Source organism: Dioscorea cayenensis, unplaced genomic scaffold (genome assembly GCF_009730915.1).
Source record: "Dioscorea cayenensis subsp. rotundata cultivar TDr96_F1 unplaced genomic scaffold, TDr96_F1_v2_PseudoChromosome.rev07_lg8_w22 25.fasta BLBR01000269.1, whole genome shotgun sequence".
NCBI lineage: Eukaryota > Viridiplantae > Streptophyta > Magnoliopsida > Dioscoreales > Dioscoreaceae > Dioscorea > Dioscorea cayenensis.
Window position 1 is genome coordinate 20,363 of NW_024086660.1, and position 19,855 is coordinate 40,217.

General features: G+C 42.9%; 4 non-coding genes across 4 annotated transcripts; 3 read left to right on the forward strand and 1 right to left on the reverse strand.

Moving 5' to 3' along the window:
* Positions 1-546: 546 nt before the first annotated feature.
* LOC120253973 lies at positions 547-653 on the reverse strand. The gene has a single exon (XR_005534488.1). It is a non-coding gene; the product is annotated as a small nucleolar RNA R71 (small nucleolar RNA).
* An 8,475-nt stretch (positions 654-9,128) lies between these two features.
* LOC120253965 lies at positions 9,129-9,235 on the forward strand. The gene has a single exon (XR_005534480.1). It is a non-coding gene; the product is annotated as a small nucleolar RNA R71 (small nucleolar RNA).
* Positions 9,236-12,002: 2,767 nt separating this feature from the next.
* LOC120253970 lies at positions 12,003-12,108 on the forward strand. The gene has a single exon (XR_005534485.1). It is a non-coding gene; the product is annotated as a small nucleolar RNA R71 (small nucleolar RNA).
* A 7,370-nt stretch (positions 12,109-19,478) lies between these two features.
* On the forward strand, positions 19,479-19,585 carry LOC120253972. Its single transcript, XR_005534487.1, has one exon. It is a non-coding gene; the product is annotated as a small nucleolar RNA R71 (small nucleolar RNA).
* The last annotated feature ends 270 nt before the right edge of the window (positions 19,586-19,855 follow it).

A 19,855-nucleotide genomic window follows, 5' to 3' on the forward strand; every position in this document is an offset into this window, starting at 1 on the left:
TTATCTTTATCGACTTTGTAAGTTACTGTGCATGACACGAGCAAATCCATCAAATTTAGTTGCACAAGACAGTGAAATTGAGAGAACTTTGCATCGAAGACATAGAGAAGTGGGTGAAAGCACTAGTGAAAGAAACATCAAAATTGAGGACACAGAATCTGTAATCATGGCCGAAGAAAGACGTACTTTATCCGAATATGAAAGGTCGTAGTTCACAGATGAGGAATTTAGTGTTCAAGCACCATCCATTGCCACAAAAAATTTTGAAATCAAGGCAAACACCATCGGCATGATCCAGAATTTAGTCCAATTTAATGATCTTGCGAATGAGGATGCTCACGATCATCTTGCCCATTTTCTCCAAATTTGTTCCACTTTCAAGATAAATGGAGTTACAGATGATGCGATCTGGCTTCGACTTTTCCCATTTAGCTTGGGAGATGGGGCATATCGGTGGCTCACATTCTTACCACCGGGATCGATCAAAACATGGAAAGATATGGTTGAAATTTTTTGGGAAGGTATTTTCCTCCAAGCAAAGCGGCGAAGCTAAGGCAAAAAATTTCAGCATTCAAACAAGGAGAATCGGAGACTCTATTTGAAGCTTATGAGAGATTGAAAGACCTTCTTCGAAGATGGCCCCATCATGGCTTTGCTTCTTGGATGCGGGTTCAGATCATCTACAACGGGTTGAATTATGCAACTCATTAATTAATTGATGCCGCAGCGGGTGGATCTCTTAGTAACAAGTACCCCGATGAGGCCGAGCAACTCCTTGAATCAATGGCAAGCAATGAGTCTCATTGGGCCTCAAGAGGTGTACCACAAAAAGGGGCCAGAATTTATGAAATCAATGCTAATGATGCTCTTGTCCAAAGGTTGATGTGTTATCTCGAAAGCTAGACATGCTCATGGGTAGTAGCTCGAAGTCAGAGTCGGTGATGAGTTGTAGCACTTGTGGTGGAGGGCATGGAGTCACCCAATGTCCTATTGCTAGTTCCTTCGTCGCCCCAATTGAGAATGTTGATTATATTGGGAGACAAAGGCCACAAGGGAATTACCACCCAAACCTTTCATGGAATCAGGAGAAACAACAAAAGTTGCACCACCTCCACAAGGTTCCCAAATGCAACAATCAATTTTGGAGAAGAGGTTCACTACTTAAGATGTGCTCGCCAAGTTCATGATTAATACTGAATCAGCCTTCAAACAAGGAGAATCGGAGACTCTATTTGAAGCTTATGAGATTCAAAGAACTTCTTCGAAGATGTCCCCATCATGCCTTTACTTCTTGGATGCGGGTTCAGATCATCTACAATGGGTTGAATTATGCAACTCGTTAATTAATTGATGCCGCAGCGGGTGGATCTCTTAGTAACAAGTACCCCAATAAGGCTGATCAACTCCTTGAATCAATGGCAAGCAATGAGTATCATTGGGCCTCAAGAGGTGCACCACAAAAAGGGGCCGGAATTTATGAAGTCAATGCTAATGATGCTCTTTCCGCAAAGGTTGATGTGTCTTCGCATTTGAACCTTAACAAGATTTCCTCCAAATTAATGGATTATGACCCACATTAGCTTCTTCCTCTCATAATCGCCCTCACAACCCTACCTGCATGAAAGTAACATAAATACACCCATATTAGCGTTAAAACCCAAGAAAAATAATGCTCAATACAAGGGAAGGACACTTCGTATTCTTATCGCGTAAGCACTTATCAAACTCCCCACACTTAAGCTTTTGCTTGTCCTCAAGCAAAGATTAAAACATTATATGCATAGATGAAGGAAACATTGGAAGTGCTTGGCCTTAGGTTCACCCAAGCATGCAAAGAGAGCATTCTACAAGCAAGGAAAATTTCAACACTAAATACGAAAAATCAATGCTCTGGCTAAAAACTTGAATAAAAAAGGATGACAAACCCGAAATCGTGTAAGTGTGTGAACTCACTCAAAACAACCCAAAGTATACTCCTCACTGTTCTAAGTACAAGGGACTTATTTATCTACAAAATGTAACAAAAATTTTAAAAATGGTACTAGCTTCACACATCCTCTAAGTAGCCCTTTCCAAAGCGGCCGCTAAGGTGGCTTTCACACTTTCGAAGTGGTAGCTCTTTCTACCGGAGTGGTAGCTTTCACTCATCCTATGAGGTAGCTCTTTCTCTCATTAGCGCATAACTAGTATCGGACTTATGAGAGTATTTCCATACTTCATAGGTGGTAGCTCTTTCCACCCAACAAGCACAAATAAAGAATAAAACTATTTTGTTCCTTCTTTTCATTTTTTCCCATTTTTTCCATAATTAACACAAGAAACAACTATAACTATTCACTTATACATCAAACATGAGTTTCCAAATGAGTTCAAAGAGTGAGTAGTGCAATAAGTGTCAATCGGGCAAAAATTCCTAGAAATTCAAGCAAAAACTAGAGCATGAAAACATTCAATCTTAAAAAAAATCTCCTAAACTCAAGAATACAATCAATGCAACTAAGGTGAAGCGCCATTGACTATGTGAGCATGTATATCAATCAAAACTACTATAAAAGAGATGTGTGCACTATGAAACTCCCCCTCCTCCCGCACTTAAGTTGTACATTGCCCCAATGTACACATGCAAGTTCATTAATAATGTAAATCAATTAAATTCAGATGTGGGAGAAGCAATCAAAACAATACTCCCCTTACTCGTAGTTTTGCATTTGATGGAGCTAAGTCCTTGGGAATGTTGTTCCAACAGGTTATGAAGCTCACACGGCCAAGTGCTGAAACACCTTGGCCATGCCCATGACAAAGTCTCAATTCTCATGATGATAACACCATCTGCATGTATACACGAGGGGTTTCAGTGAAGCTCAATAAAAACAAAAAATAACTCAAGTATATAAAAGATAAGACAATGAATACAACTTGAGATACAAAATGAAAATAAACTCAGAAGGAAAGTCCTTTCTGAGTATACAAGTCCAAAATAAAATGCGGAAGTAAAAGACGAGGAAAATAAAATCAAGTGTCGATGCCATCCTCTGGCTCTGCTGATGAAGTACATGGTGGGTCAATTGGTGCTGGAATAGGGGATGGTGATACCGGAGAAGCTTAGGGGGCCTGAGGAGTTCTCAGCCATATGACATATGATGAGCAGACGTCTCGCTCTAAGATCTGCTGTAATGTGTCCAAACATGCCATAAACTCCGTATACTATGTGGCCTGCGTAGCCCTAATATCGGCAATCTCTACTCGGCCTCTGCTACTTCTATCCGTATCATCCCCCACAGCGCACTCGAGCCTCTCAAAATTATCATGGGCTTGAGATGGTGAAAACATGCGCACGGGGGTTGTTCCTCTGTCACCGGAGGCGCCTCGGTCTCCATAGGTGCTGACTGAGGCTCGGGGGCAGGCTGGGAAGCCTCGGCATCATCACCCTCCTCCTTGCCTATCTTTGGGTCGGTAAAACCATAGCATAAACCCCCGTGCAAACCCTGCAAACCCTGCCCATCAATCTCACCATCTCTAGGCTCAGGGGTGCAGGTATACTTGTCTTCTCGGCCCCACGAATCGCGCCCAAGAGACCCATGGCCATAACTAGTATTGTAATGTACGGCCCGAGAAGATCGCTCCCAATCTAGCATAGTGGCCCTGATGTCGAATATAATCAGCGACGATGTGGCCTAGATGGATCGGTAAGCACTGCATCATTAAATACAAGTATAGAAGCTCCTGCCGGCTCACCACGGCCATTCACCGACCTACTCATGATGGCATGTAGATATCGGAACGCAGGTCGGGAAAGGCACGTGGCCTTGGACATCCCCGGCTCATACTGGCCCTGCCCACATAATGCTCTGTAAGCTTTCTGTGGGGTCAGAGCTCCAGGATAATCTGTCAGTAACTGAGAGTACTCCTCAGTGTCTGTAAATGCCTCCTCGTATAAGCCGAGCTTAACTGAGAACTGAGTGATACTCAAACTATAGTGATGTCCAAGTGCTCTGAACTGAACAGTGTCAAGGTCATCGAATTTTGCATAGGATCTGTCGAACTCGAATGACGATAGAACCTCCAGTGTAAGCTCCTAAATGGTTGGCTCTCTAATTGACAATAACTACCACCAACCACCCACCGACGCGAGATCCTTAATCTCATCATTGAACTCGTCTCCCTGCAATAAATCTCTCAGTATGTTCGTGTCTAAGAACCGAGTTTGTTCGAACCGAAGTCTCGACAAACGCTCGAACCGAGCCTGGTGCTCGGGGATGGTAAATCTCATGCTCTCAGACTCAGGAGACGACTCTCGCGGTCACTTATCAGCTTTCTTCTTTGACCGAGGTGCCATAATCTGCAAAAAATGAAAGAGAATCGATCAAACAAGTTAATTAAACATAGCTGCAAAAATCCACATGGTTGTGCGGAATTTCAGCACGCCCGTGTGGATCCACGGGGCGTGAACAAACACACGGCCACGCCTCAAACTCTAGAAATGCACAATTATAATGCTTCTACTTCGTTCTAAATATAAATAAACATTCTAATTGAAGAAACGAAGCATTATTGCTTAGTTTCATCGATGAAAATCATGAATTTGTGAAGGAAATCAAAGATAGGTGATTGCTTCCCCGCAAGTGTACGGGATCGCCAAGTAATACCTCGCATGAAGACATGAGGAACGTATTCCACGGGACTAAGGATATCCTATTACTCCTTCTCGAGCTATTATCTAGCCTAAGATCTCAAGTGATGGATTTTTACTCTACTAAATGTAATTAAAGCAAAAACGAGATTATGACCAAATTAGAGAGAACAAGCAATAAGCAAGCAAGAAAATCAATGAGATGCAATGGCCTATGGATGAGGATCCCCTTGAAGGGTTATCATGCAACATCGATGATGATCTAAATATGCAAGGGTAAAATTGACAATGAGATTCCAAGATTAGGACAACCCTGATTTCTCGGCGATTGAACCCTAATCCCATACGAACATAGATAGTAATTTCTTCCAAATCTACATTCCTACGATTGAATTGAGTACGAGGAAATCTCACTTAGGATTAAACCTACTCTTCTTCGGATTAAACCTACATGGAGGGCTACCAAACACCCGATTTCTCGGCGTGATGATACAAGCATCTCCTTTTAATCCATTCATGACCAATACATGCGAGCAAGTTACATCTACATGCATCATTCATAAAAAGAGCTACGGATTTCTCCTTAGTGTAGCACTTAGCATGAAAAACAATGGATTAAATCTCAAAATTACCCAAGCATGGAATTAACAAGTTATCATCCAACATACATGATAAAAACCCCAAAGGTTCACCAACACACGGTGGCCTTGGGGGTCTAGTGTGTCATCATCCCACAACAAGCAATACAAACAAGCAAAAACATGAAACAAAAAGCATAAATGACACTCCCTAGATGAAATGGTGGAGGAGGAGGTGAAGAATGTGCCGAATGACGCTTTCCCCGCCAAAGGAGTGCCAAATGACGCTTCCTCTAGCCGCGGGTCTCCTTCCTTCAAATCGTGGTAAATCACCCCTTGAATGATGTTGCCTTCTTGCCTTGAGACTCTTGGACCTTGGGCTTGGATGATTTTCTAGCTTCCTTGCCCTTCTTCTCCTCCCCAAAGTCGCTACAAACCTCTCCAATGTCTCCCCAAAATATGCCCAGAAAAAGGTCTAACAAAAGGTTCCTTGTTCTGCCCTAAAAGTTGGTATTTATACCCCCCGAGGCATACGGGTCATATGGGGGTAGTATGGGGATCGTATAACACTCAAAAACCCTAGATTCGCGATCCATACGGGTGTATACGGCCTCCATACGGCCCCGTATATTGGGTAGTATCGAAATCTGGGCAGACACTTCAAATCATTCCGCTGCTACAGTGCATACAGCCCCCATACTGGGCAGTATGGGGGTAGTATGAAATTCTTGTTTTCTTCTCTTTTCGCCCAAATGATACCTTCTTATTCTCCATGGCTTCCTTATGCCCTACAAAGCAAATAGTAGACAATTAAGCGCAAAACGGGCATCAAACCTCACAAAATACATGCAAAGTGAATACGATATATATATATGAAAACACCTGCATTTAGACACTTATCAATAGGGCTTACCGTCGAGTTGAGATGAGAAAGCTTTGAAAACGGCTGGAAAAATAAGCAAAATCCTTCCAAATAGGGATACGAGGTCGGGAAACAATATAGGAGTGAAGAGAAACGAGAATCCTCACAGGGGCAGATGCACACCCCATGCGTCTCCACAGGAAAGCCTCACATGTATGAAGAAATTACCCACGCGCGTGCGTCTTCACAGGAAAGCCTCACAGGGGCAGATGCACATCCCTGTGCACTCTCGGGAAAACACTCACTGCCTCTGAACACAAATACACGGGCGTGTGGGGAATACCCACGCCCGTTCTCCCAACCCACAGGGCCAGCTGCACGCCCCTGTGGCATTTCTGGACATCCAAGAAAAATTACTAAGTGTTCCACACGCCCGTGCAGAAATTCTGCATGGGTGTCGACATTCACAGGCCCAACTCACAGGGTCAAGCGCACGCCCCTGTGTCTTCTCGGGATAGAGAGAGCTCCTCTACAGAGATTCACACAGGCGTGCAGAAATTACCCACGCCCGTACGATTTTCATAAGGTCGCCCAAAGGGGCGAGTCCACGCCCCTGTGTGCTCTCGGGATAATCTGCCAATCTCTGCAGGAGTTCACACACCCGTGCCGAAATTACCCACACGCGTGCAAGAATCGCATGGTCATTCATAGTGGCAAGTCCACTCCCCTGTGAATTCTCTAGATGAGCTCGCAATGTAAATTCACGAGCGTGCGGAAATTCCGCACGCCCTTGCGTTTTCTCTGGATGCCTTAGAAAATTATGCAGGCTCTACAGAAAATTTCTGAACATGTTTACACACTCATAGCCTGCCCTAATATGCAAATTTTACTAGTGAAAAACACGAAAAATGGCTCAAACGAGCCAACTTCGCTAAATCCACGTGAAAACACACTATGACAATTCAAAACACACAATAAAACCGTAGCACAAGTATATAAAAATCAAGACACCAACACTCAACACTTTATTCATGCACACACTAAATTACTAAACCATGAAAATACTAAACACTTGGGTTGCCTCCCAAGAAGCGCTTGTTTAACGTCACTTAGCTTGACGTACCTTGTCTTACCTCATGGGGGTTTATAGATGAAAGTTGCCCTCTTGCCCATGCCTTGGAAGCATGACGAGCAAAATCTCTTGAGGATAGAGGATGAATTATCGTGCTTGGGACCGCCTAGCAATGATTCACCCAGTTTGTTTGGTGCACGCACGTCTCCAACAGCCTTGGAGCATTTTCGGTGGCGTCTCCTAGCCCTCTTCAATTTCTGGAGCACCTTCTTCAAGATCCCCGGGGTAGATGGTACTTCTTCCGTCGAACCAAGCATCATTTCTTCTTCAGTGTCCTCCTCTTGGTCGAACAAGCCTTTGTATGGATCTAGATTGAACAATTCTTGCATGTATTCATCAACAATTTCATCAGTAGCATCTAGAAAATACAAAGTATCATCGAAATCAAGAGAATGCTGCATGGCTTCAGTAAGGCGGTATGTGAGCTTGTCATCTCCGACTCTAAATGTTATCTCTCCACCGTCCATGTCAATCAAGGCTTTGGAAGTCTGCAAAAATGGCCTCCCAAGTATCAAGGGTACATCTGCATCCTCATCGACATCTAGCACTATGAAGTCAACCGGAAAAAATGTACTTGTCCACTTTGATAAGCATGTCTTCGATGATGCCCCTCAGATATCTCACCGTTCGAACAGCCAATTGCAAAGTCATCCGAGTAGGCCTAGGCTCGCCCAAGCCTAGCTTTTGAAAGAAGGTGTATGGCATGACGTTGATATTGGCCCCTGAGTCCGCCAATGCCATTTCTTCACCTAGATTGCCAATATTACATGGAAAGATGAAGCTTCCTGGGTTTTTCTTCTTGTTCGGCATGTTCTTTTGCAAAACCACCGAGCAAGATGCATCTAAAATCACTGAATTACTATCCTCTGACTTCTTCTTGTTGGTCAACAAGTCTTTCAAGAATTTTGCAAACTTAGGCATGTGGGCCAATGCCTCAACAAAAGGAATGTTGATGTGGAGTTGCTTGAACAAACTCAGGAACTTTTTGTACTGTTCATCCCCTTGGTTATTCTTCAATCTAGAAGGATAAGGGATTCTTGGCTTTAAAGATGGGGGTGCCATCTCTTTCTCTTTGCTTGCTCCTTTCTCAACCTCTATAATCTCGGGTGCATGTTCATTGGGTTTCTCACTCGGAAGCTTACCCTCAACCTCAGGACCACTTCTCAAAGTGATAGCCTTCACATGCTCTCTAGGATTGGTCTCGGTATTTCTTCGTAAGCTTCCTTATGGTCTCTCCGATAGAGACTTCACAATTTGCCCCACTTGATTCTCAAGATTATGCAAAGAGAAGGTGTGATTGTGAAGTGTAGCCTCAACTGATTGGAACCTTGTATCAGATGATTGCACAAACCTGAAAAAGGCCTTCTCCAAATCGTTCATTCGGGTCTCCAAACCTGAAACTCGGTTCTCCATGTTTGGGGCTTGTTGTTGGAAACCCAGTGGCCCTATGGCCTTTTGCGGACCTTGGTTGCTCCACGAGAAATTGGGATGACTCTTCCAACCCGGATTATAGGTATTGTTGTATGGGTTTCCTTGATTCCTCATGCTATTACCCACAAAATCGACGTTCTCAATGAAGATGCATCACCAATAGATATCGGGCAATCGGAGGGAGCATGTCCTCTACCACACCCGGTGCAAGTAATCATGGCCGCCACTCTATTCGAAGTTAGAAGATCTAACTTCTTACTCAATGATTCTACTTGAGCTGCCAACGAAGTCACTACATCTATCTCATGGAGACCGGCCACCTTCTTCTTCTCCCTAGCATTTCATTCGTAGTTATTTAACACCATTTCTTCAATTAGTTGACGGGCCTCACCGGGGGTCTTGCTACCTAAAGTACCTCCTGCTGCTGCATCCAAGAGTTACCTTGTACTTGGATTTAAACTGTTGTAAAAGGTCTGAACAATCATCCACTTCGGGAATCCATGTTGTGGGCACTTTCTCAAGAGCTCCTTGACCCTTTCCCACATCTCAAATAGAGACTCTAATTCCAACTGTACAAAGAACGAGATCTCATTATAGTTCCTAATTGATGCAACAATGAGTTATGGAAATCCCTAATTACATGATCCCAAATCTAAGATCAACCATGCCTAACCCTATACATGTCCCGGAGGAGAGATTAAATAACCTCTCAACCTCGCACTCGCATAGAATTGCAATGAGCTCTAGGGATTCCTAGTGATAAACCCTATTCCTATGTATAGATCTAACCTTTTGGTCCAGGTGGAAGATCCCTAGCCATAATTAAGCCATAGGTGCTAAAATCACTTCAACGCTTCACTCCGTTGCACTCGCAACTAAGCCCCAGCGGAAGGTCATCCCTTAGCCCGTTCACTCTACTATGGCAGCAAAGAACTCTTGGAACGAGAAGGTAGGATTGATCACATTGGAGGAGAAAGGGGACGCTCTGCTACCTCTCAACTCACCCTCTCAACCCTCTCCAATCTAGCTTTGTCCAACTCTCATGGTGTGTCACTCACTCTCAAGAGTTACCAACAAGAACTCTCAACCCTAGTGTCACTCTAGGGAAGTATTCATACAATCAAGTCTCCAAGATTGGAACTCACAATAAACATCAATTAATTGAAAGCATAATAAACAGATTCAATTAAACGAATAAATCCTAGGGTTCACAAATACCCAAGTACCCACTAGGGTTTTAGTTCTCCATGGAGCTAGATACAATTAATGAAATCGAATGTAAAAACAAAGCATCCATTGAAAATCCCCTCGTTAGTCGTGGTGATGGTCTTGTGGAGCATCCTCTACTCATCGCAAGGGTCCCTTTGTCCAGCCTAGGATACATATCGCCGGATCGGTACCGACGAAAGCTCTCTCACTAACCTTCTTCCAAACTACGCGCCATGTCAGAGCTGTACAACCTCTCCAAAGCCCTAGCCAATACCTCTCAAAACTCTAGCTACCACATTCTCTCAAGTAAGGGAAAAGATGGAGAAAAGAATGCTAAAATCTGGGTTGAAATCGGCTTTTAAAGGGCTAGAATCGGGAATCCACATGCCCATGTGGGCGCCCCTGTTGATTTTTCATACGGCCGTGTGAAATTTCCACACGCCCGTGTGGATTCTTTGGTTTCCTGTTTCCTCGGGCGGCTGTAAATAGTACTACTGTAGTGTTTTTGCTACAGTATTTTCTACAATACCCTGCTATAGTACCGGTCTGAAATACTCCCGAATCCATACTTTCATCGAGGTAATGCAAACGTGCACACATTTACGTTGTAGATCGTCTTACTTTTTTAATAACGGACATGTTGGTGGAGATCTTGTTCTATATGCACAAGTCAGAATGCTTGAATGTGACTGTCTTTGTGCCCCTCTAAATAGTTGTGCTAACTCGAGTACGAGGAGGTTGGCACACATTCCTGCATCGAGAACCCGACCTATGTTTTCGCGTCTAAACCTTAGCAAGATTTTCTCCAAATTAGTGCATTATGACCCACATTGGCTTTTTCCTCTCAAAATCGGCCTCACAACCCTACTTGCATGAAAGTAACATAAATACACCCATATTAGCGGTCAAACACTAGAAAAGTAATGCTCAACACAAGGAAAGAACATTTCGTATTCTTATCGCACAAACACTTATCAAGTACCCCCAAAAACACTCCCTAATCCACTTTTCATCGAGGTAACATAAATAGGCACACGTTTATAACGTAGATCTCATCGCTTCTTCAATAAACGGGTTCATTGGTGAAGATCTTGCTATCATTGCACAAGTTGGGATACGCAAATGTGACTGCCTTCGTGCTCCTCCAACTCATTGAAATACCTTGAATACATGGAGGTTGGCACATATTCATGAATCTTAGAGCCCCACTTGTGTCTACGCGTTTGTTGCATCCAAGATTCCACCAAATAGTGCATTCATGATCTACTTTTGGCTTCTTTTCTTAATACTTACCTTAACAAACCTACATGTGCCAAAGAACACAAATTCACATGTATTAGGCTATTAGCGCTTAAAACTGATATAAGTCATGCTCATCATAAGGAAAGAATACTTCGCATTCTAAACACACAAGCACTTATCACATGACATTGATACTAGCCCCTAAATCTCCCAATGCCATCTCTTCACCCATATTACCAATGTTGTACGGAATAACAAAGCTTATGGGGTCTTTCTTCTTGTTTGGCATATTCTTTTGCAAACCTACCGAACAAGAGGCATCTAAGATCACCAATGTACTCTACTCCAACTTCCCTTTGTTGGTCAAAGATCCTTTAAAAACTTTGCATACTAAGGCATTTGGGACAACACCTCCACAAAAAGAATGCTGATGTGCAATTGCTTGAATAGATCCAAGAACTTCTTGTATTGCTCATCATTTTGGTCATTCTTCAATCTCAAAGGATAAGGGATTCTTGGCTTGTAAGGCAGGGTTGCCACCTCTTTCTCCTTGTTTGCTCTCTCCTCAACCTTGACGACCTCGGGTTCTTCAACATTGGTCTTTTCATTTGGAAGCCTATCCTCAACCAGCACAACTTGTGATTGTGGCTACCCTTGGTGAAGTCAATGTATCCAATTTCTTGCTTAATCCTTTACTTTGGTTGCCAAGGATGTAACACCATCAATTTCAAAGAGTCCGGCCACTTTCTTCCTTTTTCTTGAATTCTATTGGTAGCTTTTCAAACCCATTTCTTCAATCAATTACCGGGCTTATTCGAGGGGCTTGTTCCCTATTGTAACCCCTGTGGCAGCATCTAGAAGATGTTTGTTGCTTGAACTCAACCATTATAAAATGTATTAATGATCATCCACTCGGAGAACCCACGTTGTGTACACTTCCACAAAAAGTCCTTGAATCGTTCCCAAGTCTCAAACAAAGTTTCAAGTTCCATCGGAACAAATGAAGATTTCTCATTATGAAGCTTTGTCGATTCTCCCGGAGGGAAGTACCTTACAAGGAAAGCTCGACCATTTCATTCCATGTTGTGATGGAAGCACTTGGCAATGAATGAAGCCACTGTTTGCCCATTCCTTTCAAAGAGAATGGGAAAGCTCTCAAGAGAATTGCATCATTAGAAACCCCATTGATCTTCAACATGTCATACACTTCAATAAAGTTCTTGATATGATTGTTCAGGTCTTCATCGGCCAACCCATTAAATTGTGCAGACTGTTGGACCATCTTAATAAAGACTGGCTTCGACTCAAAATTCTGGGCTGCTACCGGTGGCCTCACAATGCTCGATTGTGTCCCATGAATAATTGGTCTAACAAAATCTGAAAGAGTTTTTTGTTGGTCCTCTTGTTTAGCTATGTTTTTAGATCCTTCACTTTCTATCTCAACTGAATGATTTTGTTCTTGCGCAGGCTCTTTACCCCTTCTACGAAGTGTTCATTCAAGTTCAGGATCTCCTTTAACCAATGTCGAAGGGTTCCCGAGGGTCATAACCTAGACCTTCTACAAAAGAAAGTAAAATAAATCAGAATGATGATAGAATAACCAAGTGTGAAATAGAGAAAATGATGAATAGCTAAAATAGTGGAGTGTAAAGTGTTTCTAAAATACCTACTGCACAGCAATAGCACCAAAAACTTGACACAGTCCTTGCGTGTGACGCGCAAGTGCATGGGTTTGTCGAATAGTAATACCCCGGTCAGTGGGTAGTTGAATCTACAGGGAATAGAAATCAGAAACACAAAAATTGCTACTTAACTAAAGTGAGGATGAATCGATATTGTTGTGAACAAAATCAATATGAAAAGAACTTAAGAAAATAAGAAAGAGAGGCGCATTAAGATGAGAGGAAAGATAATCAATAGAAAGTTGGGCACTCAAACATTACTCCCCATAGGATTATTGCTTCAAGTGCAAGACCAATCATTATGCCTCCTAACTGATGTCTAAAGAGTCATGGAGATCCCTAAATACACGGTCCCAAAACTTAAGGTCGATCATGACTAACCCTACACTATGCTCGGTGGAGAAATCTCTCAGTCTCGACATCTCGCAGTGTGCTAGTTTGGTTTAGGTTCTAGGGATTCCAAGTGATAAACCCTATTCCCCAATATAGATCTAACCCTTTTGTCCAGGCGAAAGACCCCTAATCAAAATTAAGCCCCAGATACTAAGGATTACTTCTACATTTCACTTTGTTGCTTGCACAACTAAGACCCAGCGAAGATTGTTTTCCTAGTACTTTACTCTATTGTGACCGTAAGGAACTCTTGGAACATGGAGATAGGGTAAATCACAATAGAGGGGAAAGGGGATGCTCAGCTACCAATCGACTCACCGTCTCAACCCTCTCTAATCTAGCATTGTCTAACCCTCATGGTGTGTCACTCATTCACAAAGATTACCAAGATGGATTCTCAACCCTAGTGTCACTCATATGGAAAAGAACACAACAAGCATTCAAGATTGGAACTCAATTAAAAACATCAATTAAGGAAAGCATAATAAAAGGTCAAAGAAACAATATCATTCTAGAGTTTACAAGTCCAACCACCCACTAAGGGTTTTGCTCTCCGTGAAGCAAAATACAATCAACAATGAAATCAAAAGTAAAGAGCTGCAATGCATGAATAAAACCACCTTGGTATTCGTGTTGATGGTCTTGTAGAGTATACTCGGCCTCTTAAAAGGTTCCCTCATCAACCCTAGGGCACACCTCGCCGAATAGATGCCAATGAAAGCTCCTTCCATAACTATCTTCCGACAGAGCGCGGTGTTGAAGGCTGTAGAATTACTCCAAAAACCTTGCCAAAGCCTCTCTAAACCATAGCCGCAGGCCTCTCCAAATTTGGAGAAAAGATGGAGAACAGATGGAGAAAAGGATCCCCAAATAGGTACAAGTCATGGCTTTATAAATGGCAGGAAACGGGAATCCACAGGGGTAAGTTGAATTTCAACACGCCCGTGTGAATTTTCACAAAATCTGTTTTTGGCGGTCTGTAATAAGTAATTGATATAGTAAATTGTTGCATTATCTACTATAGTACTCTGCCAAAATACTCCCGAATCCACACTTTTCATCGAGGCAATAAAAATGGGCACACATCTATGTTGTAGATCGCATTGCATCTTAAAGTAAAAGCACATTTAATGGGAATCTTGCTAGTCTTGTACAAGTGACACGTCCGTATATACATGTAAACCGCAAATGCACGGGTGTCAAAGTTATAATTCCAGATGAGTGGGTATCATATCCACAGAGAGTAGTTAATAAAGACACTTAAATTGTTTCTTAACTAATGTGTAAGATGAATAGTGATAAGCGTGACAAAATATGAAATAATGAAAATAAAAGCAACAAGATAGAGAGCACATGTAAAGGAGAAGGTAAGGAAATTGATAAAGATAGGGTATCTGGATATTGATCAGCCTAGGACAATCGTTTCAAGTGCAAGAACCCTCTATTATACTTCCTAATTGATGCAACAAATAGTCATGGAAATCCTTAATTACATGATCCCAAATCTAAGGTCAACCATGCCTAACTCTATACATGTCTCGGAGGAGAGATTGAATAACCTCTCAACCTTGCACTCGCATAGAATTGCAATGAGCTCTAGGGATTAAAGGTAACAAACCCTATTCCTATGTATAGACCTAACCCTTTGGTCCAGGTGGAAGATCCCTAGCCACAATTAAGCCCTAGGTGCTAAAACCACTTCAACACTTTACTCCGTTGCGCTCGCAACTAAGCCCCAGTAGAAAGTCATCCCTTAGCCCATTCACTCTACTATGGCCGCAAAGAACTATTGGAATGTGGAGGTACGATAGATCACACCGGAGGGGAAAGGGGGCGCTTTACTACCTCTCGACTCACCCTCTCAACCCTCTCCAATCTAGTTTTGTCTAACTCTCATAGTGTGTCACTCACTCTCAAGAATTACCAACAAGAACTCTCAACCCTAGTGTCACTCTAGGAGAGTATTCATACAATCAAGTCTCCAAGATTGGAACTCACAATAAACATCAATTAATTGAAAGCATAATAAAGAGATTCAATGAAACTAATACATCCTAGGGTTCACAAATACCCAAGTACGTACTAGGGGTTTAGCTCTCCATGGAGCTAGATATAATCAATAAAATCGAATGTAAAAACAAAACATGCAAAGAAAACCCCCTCGTTCATCGTGGCGATGGTCTTGTGGAGAATCCTCTACTAGTCGCAAGTGTCCCTATGTCCGGCCTAGGATACACCTTGCCGGATAAGTGCCGACGAAAGCTCTCCCACTAACATTCTTCTAAATGGCGCGTGGTGTTGGAGCCATAGAATCTCTCCAAAGCCCTAGCCAATACCTCTCAAAAACCCTAGCCGCCGCCCTCTCTCAAGTTGGGGAAAAGATGGAGAAAAGAATGCTAAAATCGGCACTGAAATCGGCTTTTAAAGGGCCGAAATCGGGAATCCACACGCCCATGTGGGCACCCCTCTAGATTTTTCACACGGGCGTGTGGAATTTCCACACGCCCGTGTGGATTCTTTGTTTTCCTGTTTTCTCGGCCGGCTATAAACAGTGCTGCTGCCGTATTTTTCCTATAGTGTTTTCTACAATACCCTGCTACAGTACCTGACTAAAATACTCCTGAATCCATACTTTAATCTTGGTAATGCAAACGGGCGAACACTTACGTTGTGGATCACCTTGCTACTTTAATAACGAACATATTGGTGGAGATCTTGTTCTATATGCACAAGTCAGAATGCTTGAATGTGACTACCCTTGCGCCCCTCCAAATAGTTGTGCTAACTCGAGTACGAGGAGGTTGGAACACATTCCTACATCTGGAACCCGACCTATGTCTTCACATTTGAACCTTAACAAAATTTCCTCCAAATTAGTGCATTATGACCCACATTGGCTTCTCTCTCTCATAATCGGCCTCACAACCCTACCTGCATGAAACTAACATAAATACACCCATATTAGCATTAAATCCGAGAAAAGTAATGCTCAACACAAGGAAAAAACGCTTCATATTCTTATCGCACAAGCACTTATCAAACTCCCCCACACTTAAGCTTTTCCTTGTCCTCAAGCAAAGATTAAAACATTATGTTCATGGCCACGCCTCAAAAATAAAAAAAAATACACCGTTAAATCACTTTTAACTTCATTCTAATCATGTATACTCATTTTAATTATAGAAATGAAGCATTATTCTCCAGTTTCATTGATTAAAATCAAGAATTTGCGAAGAGAACAAAAGATAGTCTTACTGACGAGTTGAAGTTGAAAACCTTGAAGAGGGCGGAAAACCACGTAAAAATACCTCCAAATATGGCAGTGCAAAGTTGGGAAGAAGTGTGAAGGTGCACTCAGGCGAAGAGGAAGTGTGGGAATGAGAAGAAACGATGATCAATTAAAAGGACTCACGCCTCTTGGCGTTCTGTACATCCGCACAGGCATGCGAAAATTACCCACACCCATGCGTCTCCACAAGAAAGCCTCACAGGGCAGATGCACGCCCCTGTGCGATCTCAGGAAAACACTAACTGCCTCTGAATGCTCTCGCACGACCATACAGAAAATACCTATGCCCGTGTGCCCGAACCAAAGGGGCTACCGCACGCCCCTGTGGCTTCTCTGTCCACCTGAGAAGAATGACTAAGTGTTCCACATGCCCGTACGGAAATTCCGCACAGGCCTGGACATTCACAGACCCAACTCACAGGTGCAAGCGCATGCCCCTGTGTCTTCTCGGGATGGAGAGAGCTCCTCTATAGAGATTCGCACGGTAATGCGGAAATTACCCACGCCCGTGCGATTTTCATAAGGTCGCCCACAAGGTCGAGTCCATGCCCCTGTGTGCTCTCTAGATAATCTGCCAATCTCTTTAGAAATTCACACACCCATCTGGAAATTACCCATGGGCGTGCGAGAATCGCATGGTCATTCACAAGGGTAAGTCCATGACCCCTGTGCCTTCTCTGGATGAGCTTGCAATGCAAATTCACGGGCGTGCGGAAATTCCACACTCTCGTGCGTTTTCTCTGGATGCCTTAGAAAATTCGTAGTTTAGTAGTTTAGTGTAAGCATGAATAAATTTTTGAGTGTTGGTGTCTTGTATTTTATATACTTGTGCTATGATTTTATTATGGGGTTTGAATTGTCATCATGTGTTTTCATGTAGATTTGATGAAGTTTTGGTCGTTTGAGCTATTTATCATGTTTTCCGCTGGTAAAATTTGCATATTTGGGCAGGCTCTGAGTGTGTAAACATGTTCAAAAATTTTATGTAGAGCCTGCAGAATTTTCATAGCACAAGTATATAAAATTCAAGACACCAACACTCAAAAATTTATTCATGCTCACACTAAACTACTAAACTATGAAAACAATAAACACTTGGGTTGCCTCCTAAGAAGGCTTGTTTAACGTTACTTAGCTTGACGTACCTTGTCTTACCTCACAGGGGGCTCATAGATGAAGGTTACCCTCTTACCCATGACTTGGAAACATGATGAGAAAAGTCTCTTGAAGGTGGAGGGGGAATTATCAGGCTTGGGACCACCTAGCAATGATTCATCCAATTTGTTTGGTTCGCGCACATCTCCAACAGCCTTGGAGCATTTACGGTGGCGTCTCCTAGCCCTCTTCATCTTCCGGAGCACCTTCTTCAGGATCCCCGGGGTAGATTGTACTTTTTCCATTGAACCAAGCATCATGATTCCTTTATTGTCCACCTCTTGGTCGAACAAACCCTCATACGGGTATGGATTGAACATTTCCTGCATGTATTCATCAACAATTTCATCAGTAGTGTCTAGAAAATACAAAGTATCATCGAAATCAAGAGAATGCCGCATAGCTTCAGCAAGGCGGTATGTGAGCTTGTCATCTCTAACTCTCAAAGTTAGCTCTCCATCGTCCATGTCAATCAATGCCTTCGAAGTCCGTAAGAATGGCCTCCCAAGTATCAAGGGTACATCCGCATCCTCATCGACATCTAGCACCACAAAGTCTACGGGAAATATATACTTGTCCACCTTGACAAGCACATCTTCGATGATATCCCTCGGATGTCTCACTCTTCGGTCCGCAAATTGCAAAGTCATCCGAGTGGGTCTAGGCTCACCCAAGCCAAACTTTTGAAAGAAGGTGTATGGCATGATGTTGATACTGGCCACTGACTCCACCAATGCCATTTTTTCTTGCTAATATTAAACTCAATGATGAAGCTTCCCGGGTCTTTGTTTTTGTTCGGCATGTTCTTTTACAAAACCGCCGAGCAAGATGAATCTAAAATCACTAAAGCACTCTCCACTAACCTCCTCTTGTTTGTCAACAAAAGGAATATTAATGTGGAGTTATTTGAACAAACTCAGGAACTTCTTGTACTATTCATCCCCTTGGTCATTCTTCAATCTAGAGGGGTAAGGGATTCTTTGCTTCAAAGATGCAAGTGCCACCTCCTTCTCTTTGCTTGCTCCCTTCTCAACCTCTATAACCTCAGGTGTGTGTTCATTAGGCTTCTCACTCGGAAGCTTACCCTCAACCTCACGACCACTTCTCAAAGTGGTCACCTTCACATGCTCTCTAGGTTTGGTCTCGGTGTTACTCGGCAAGCTTCCTTGTGGCCTTTCCGAAAAGGACTTCGCAATCTGCCCTACTTGATTTTCAAGATTATCCAAAGAGGCTGTGTGGTTGCGAAGTGTAGCCTCAACTGATTGGAACCTTGTATCAGATGATTTCACAAACCTAGTTAAGGACTTCCCCAAATCGTTCATCCGAGTCTCCAAACCTAAAACTCTATTTTCCATGTTTGGGGTTTGATGTTGTTGTTGGAGACCAGGTGGCCCCATGGCCTTTTATTGACCTTGGTTGCTCCATGAGAAATTGGGATGACTCTTCCAAACCGGATTGTAGGTGTGGCTGTATGGGTTTCCTTGATTCCTCATAGCATTACCTCTAAAATCGACATTCTCACCCGAAGATGCATCACCAATAGAGATCGGGCAATCGGAGGGAGCATGTCCTCTACCACACCCGGTGCAAGTAGTCACGGCAGTCACTCTATTTGAAGTTAGGAGATCTAACTTCTTATTCAATGATTCTACTTGAACCGTCAATGAAGTTACTGCATTTATCTCATGGAGGCCGGCCACATTTTTCTTCTCCCTGGCATTCCATTGGTAGCTGTTTAACCCCATTTCTTCAATTATTTGACAGGCCTCATCGGGGGTCTTGCTACATAAGGTACCTCCTGCTTCCAAATCCAAGAGTTGCCTTGTACTCGGATTTAGACCATTGTAAAAGGTCTAAACAATCATCCACTCCAGGAATCCATGTTGCGGGCACTTTCTCAGGAGCTCATTGAACCTTTCCCACATCTCAATTAGAGACTCCAATTCTAATTGTACAAAGGATGAGATCTCATTCCTAAGCTTTGTAGATTTTTCGGGAGGGAAATAACGGGCAAGAAAAGCTTCTACCATCTCCTCCCATGTGGTAATTGATGCTCTTGGTAATGAGTGTAGCCACTGCTTTGCTTTCAATTTCAAGGAAAATGGGAAGGCTCTCAACTTGATGGCATCATCCGTTACCCCATTTATCATAAGCATGTCGTACACCTCAAGGAAGTTCTCTATATAACTGTTCGGATCCTCATTGGCCAAACCATTAAACTGTGCGGATTGCTGAAACATGTGGATGAATGC